A 5,484-nucleotide genomic window follows, 5' to 3' on the forward strand; every position below is an offset into this window, starting at 1 on the left:
TTTTTTTTTTTGGTTTTTCGAGACAGGGTTTCTCTGTATAGCCCTGGCTGTCCTGGAACTCACTTTGTAGACCAGGCTGGCCTCGAACTCAGAAATATGCCTGCCTCTGCTTCCGCCCCAGTCTTTTTAAAGACGATTTCTCTGTGTAGTCCTGGCTGTTCTGGATCTCACTCTGCAGACCAGCCTAGCCTTGAACTCACAGAGATCTGTGAGCTTTGGCCTCCCCAGCGCTGGGATTAAAGGCATGTGCTACCACTGCCCAGCTCCTATTCTGGATTTCTTTTTACTCAAGTGCTCCTGGTTGGCGGAGTCTAAACACATTCATGGAAATCAACTTCCACTTCTGGGGTGTGGGGTTGGGTGGGGATCACAATCTCAGCTTTCTGAAAGCCCAGAAGGTGCCCAGAGGAAGATGCCGTCAAGGCTGTTGGCAGCTGTAATGAACAGAGCCTGTTGACAAAGCCCAACTTCACGCAGTGAAGTGATGATGAAGTGAGTGATGTCAGTGGTGCACACTGTCATCTCACTCAGCACTTAGGAGGCGGAGGCAGGAGGATCACTTAAGTTAGGGAATATCCTGGGCTACAAAGTGAGCTCAAGATCAGCCTGAGGTACTGAGACTCTATCACAATGAAAAAAAAAAGAAGGGCTGGAGGGAGGGCTCCATGGTTAAGAGCACTGGCTGCTCTTCCAGAGGACCTGGGTTTGACTCCTACCATCCACATGGTGGCTCACAGCTATCTGTGATCACAGTCCCAGGGGACCCAACACCCTCTTCTGGCCTCCTAAGGGCACCAGGCAACACACGGTGCACAGACATACAAGCAGGCAAGATATCCACACACATAAGATGGCAGGCACATGGGGAACATTAAATATCAGTCATTCTCCAAATGTTTGGTTGGTGTATGGCTGGTGTGCTCACACAAGTGTTGAAAGCAGGGGTCAGCCTCAGATGTATGTCTGTATGCTGTAGCTATGGCTAGTGTGTGCACACATGTGTTGAGAGCAGGAGTCAGCCTCAAGTATACGTTTGTATGTTGTAAATATGGCTGGTGTGTGCACACACGTGTTGAGAGCAGGGGTCAGCCTCAGGTATATGTTTGTATGTTGTAGATATGGCTGGTGTGTGTGTGTTGAGAGCAGGGATCAGCCTCAGGTGTCTTTTTCGATTGCTCCCTCTTATTTCACACCTTTCACTGAACCTGTAGGTCAGTGGTTTGGCTGGACTGGCTGTGCAGGAAACCTTGGGCTCTCCTGCCTGTCTCTCCAGAGGGGATCTCTTGCTGGCATCACAGCGCCTGGGTTTGGTAAGTGCTGGAGACTGAGCTGAGGTCTTCATAGTTGCAAGGCAAACCTTTACTAACTGAGCTACCTGTCCAATCCCCATCATATGTTGTTTTAATTTGGCAGGCCTGAGCCTGCATAAATACATAGAGCTGTATGCTTTAAGTTCACCTGAGCTTCTTTCAAGGTGGTCTTTGAGGCCTTCATAAACACCCCCTAAACAGTGAACCATCCTCCAAAGCTTTGAGGCTACTGGCTTTTTGAAAAACAAAAACAAAACCTTTTTTTTTTCTTTTTTTTTGAGATGGTATCACTATGTTCTAGCCCAGCTAGGCCTCCACGTCACAGAGATCCACTTGCCTCTGCTTCCTGGGTGCTGGGATTAAGTGCTTCACCACCCACAGCCCTGCTCTGGCCTGCTTTACTGTCTCCATCTGGATGAGCCAGCAGCGCCTTGCCATCTCACCTGCTACAAACTGCTAGAAAGCTATCAAATGTTTTACATCTTCGGTCAAAGAGTGGGACTTTCTTGGTTTTAAATTCAAGGAAAAAAGTCAATCCTTGTGTAAAATGTGTGCCTATCACTTCAGCAGTAATAGTTTCAGTAGATGGGATACCTAACATTAAAACGAACAGCTCATTTCAGTTTGAAAGATTGAATAATACCTGGTCAATCTGAACGAGAGCTACCCTGCAAATTCAAAATTCTTTTTTTCTTTTCTTTTTGGTTTTTCGAGACAGGGTTTCTCTGTGTAGCCCTGGCTGTCCTGGAACTCACTCTGTAGACCAGGTTGGACTCGAACTCAGAAATTCGCCTGCCTCTTCCTCCCGAGTGCTAGGATTAAAGGCGTGGGGCACCACGCCCAGTTTGTGTGTGGATATTAGAGAGCAATGTGCGGAGTCAGCTCTTTACCACCACATTTGTATTTAGAAGCCACTGGAAATATTCCAGCTTATATATGTTGTTGAAATGTAGAAGACACACCACTTGAAAATACTGTGAGTATAGAGATAGTTGCCATGTCTGAACACGTAATAAGCTTTGAAGCCCACTGCAGGGCTTTCCATCGGAAGCATGTGGGTTTTGTACCAGGCATGTTAAGAATACATCTGGACTTTGTTATTCATGTTTGAGTATTTGGATATAAATCTATGTGCCTCTAAGAACATGTTCTTCCTGGAGTCATGAGTACTATTTCAATCATGGCCTCTGTACACAAATCATGTTATCTCTACAAAATATGAAATGACAAGATTCCTCAGAATGCCCTTCCTCCACTAATTCAACAAAAGCCCAGATCTGCAATAGCTGGAGCAGAAGCCTGCCCTCCAGCTGCCCAGATTGGCCTCCTCAGGGGACATCAGAAACAGACATTGGCCACTAGTATACTTTTGCACTTTGAAGACAGTGGCAAGCAGTTTGGAGCACTTGTGTTAAGAAAACGGAGGTCATATTCAAAATCACATCTCCATAGTGTGAGTAGCAAAAAAAGGCAAGGGGCGTCTATGGAGGGGACATGCTGGCATGTCCAAAAAATTTTCTGCATTTCTCTGTCAGTGAAAATGAAAACAGGAACAATTTTTGACCTATTTGCTCTAAAATTAGAGAGTTAAAAAATACAAAATTGAATTTAAATCACATCTCATTATTTCAAAAACTGCACAAACTTCTTTCTCTCTCTCCTGCTCCCCCACCCTCCCCACCTCTTTCAAGCACACACTGTATGTGTGGTATGTGGTGTGTGTGTGGTATGTGGTGTGTGTGTGTGTGTGTGTGGTGTGTACTTCTTTGAGACAAAGATTCTCCTGGTGTCTTGGAACTCACTCTGTAGACCTGGCTGGCCTAAAACTCACAGTGATTCTTCTGCCTCTGCTTCCCAAGTGCTGGTAGAATCTGAATTTTTGATCATTTAAAATACAAACTGGCCGGGCAGTGGTGGTGCACGCCTTTAATCCCAGCACTTGGGAGGCAGAGGCAGGCGGATTTCTGAGTTCGAGGCTAGCCTGGTCTACAGAGTGAGTTCCAGGACAGCCAGGACTACACAGAGAAACCCTGTCTCGAAAAACCAAAATAAAAATAAAATAAAATACAAACTGAAGAAAAAAGTTAAGAGGTATCAATTAATTAATTAACCTGTTAACAGAGACAAAGTCTCTGTTAGTCTTTGTTAATTAGACAAAGTCTGCTAAGGCAAGAAAAAGACAGACAGTAACATAGACAGGAAAAAGCAGAAGCTTGGTCAACTTAATTTGTCGACAAAGTGCTCCTTTAAGAAGGTAAAGATCCTCAGGCTTCTAACCAGAAGCTTGTAGACCTGAGCAAGCTCTCTTCCAGGTGTTGAGGCTCTGGGTCCAAACAACCAAACAACAGCAGCAATGAACAGTAAAACACAAAAGAAGATTAAAAATTAATACACAAAAAGCATTACTTTTCTGTACACCAATATGAACATGCAGAGTCAGAAATCACAAGACTCCAACTCACAGAAGCCTGAAAACACACACACACACACACCACTGCATTCATAAAAAGCAAGCAAGCAGCCAACCAAAGAAAGAAACAAACAAATAAAACCCCTAGAAATAAACCTAGCTAAGGAGGAGCAAGGCTCTGCCATGAGACCATAAAGTGATGGAAGCAAGAAGCCTAAGATGGGAAGATGTACTGAGCTCATGGAGACATACCGTGCAGAATTAGTACTGTGAAGATTAAAAGCAATCTGCAGATTTGACTGCAAACCCTATCAAATTCCAATGCCATTCTTCATAGGAACAGGAAAAATTAATTATAAAATCCACATGGAAGCACAAAAGACCCTGCATAGCAAAGAAAGATGCTGTATTCCAAGTTATACTATAAAGCCCAAATCATAAAAACAGCATGGCACTGCATGGAAACACCAAAGGAACAGATTCCAACTAATAAACAAGCAAGTAAACTGACCAGTTGGGTAGGACATGGGACCAGAAACAGACTCATGTAGCCACAGCCGTCTGACAAAGTCATCCCCAAAGGTTCTGGTTTGCTGTCTGCTGCCTTGATAGAGACAGTTCCTGAGTCACAGTCCACTGAGGGACACAAAGCAGGAACTCAGGAAGGGTAGGAGCCTGAAGGCAGGAACTGAGGCAGAAGCCACGGAGGAGTGCTGCTTACTGGCTTGCTCCATTTGCTTTCTTATATAACCCAGGTTCACTTGTCCAGGAGTGGCACCACCTCCAGCAAGCTGGGCTCTCCATATCAACCATCAATGAAGAAAAAATGCTCCTTCAACTTCCCTACAGGTCAATGCAATGGCAGCATTTTCTCTACCGAAGTTCTCTCTTCTCAGATGACTTATCGCTTGTGTCAAGCTGACAAAAAAGAAAAAAGAAAAAAAACAAACAAAACAAAACAAAAAAAGAAACCCAAAACCAAACCAAACCACAACCCATTTGAAATAGAGCCAAAATATACAATGGAGAAGACAGTCTCTTAAATGCAGGGAACACTCCACGGAGGGGAATGGGATAATATCCCTGTTTTTTACCCTAAAAAATCATCTCAAATGTTTCAAAGACCTTCAATGTAAGATCTGAAACTCTACAGAGTACATAAGGAACTTTAAAAAAGATTAAACAACCAAAGAATAAACAATCTAAGTGAACAAATAAATGGATCAAGCTATTTCTCAAAAGAAAAGTAAACACAGAAGAGTCCCAGCATCTCTAGGATATTCAAATCAACACCTCATTAAAGTTACACCTTAATGTCATTGACAGAATGACTACCACTGAGATATGAGACAGCAATGCTGGAGATGAGAATGTGTACAAGGGAAAAGGCCTGTGGTGGTTTGACTCGGAATCACCTCCATTGTCTCATACATTTGAATTTTTGGTCATTAGGGAGTGGCACTAGGTGACAGACAGGGTTAGGAGGTCTGGTCTTGATGGAGTAGATGTGGCAATACTGGAGAAAGGTGTCACTGGGGCTGAGCTTTGGGGCTTTAGAAGCTCAAGCCAGACCCAGTGTCACTCTTCTTGCTGCCTGCCAACCCAGATCCAGAGCTCCTATCTACATCTCCAGCACCATGTCTGCCTGCATGCTGCCTTGTTTCTTTTTTTTTTTTTTTCGAGACAGGGTTTCTCTGTATAGCCCTGGCTGTCCTGGCACTCACTTTGTAGACCAGGCTGGCCTCGAACTCAGAAATCCGCCTG

This window comes from Mus caroli, chromosome 5, assembly GCF_900094665.2.
Source record: "Mus caroli chromosome 5, CAROLI_EIJ_v1.1, whole genome shotgun sequence".
In the NCBI taxonomy this organism is placed as follows: Eukaryota; Metazoa; Chordata; class Mammalia; order Rodentia; family Muridae; genus Mus; species Mus caroli.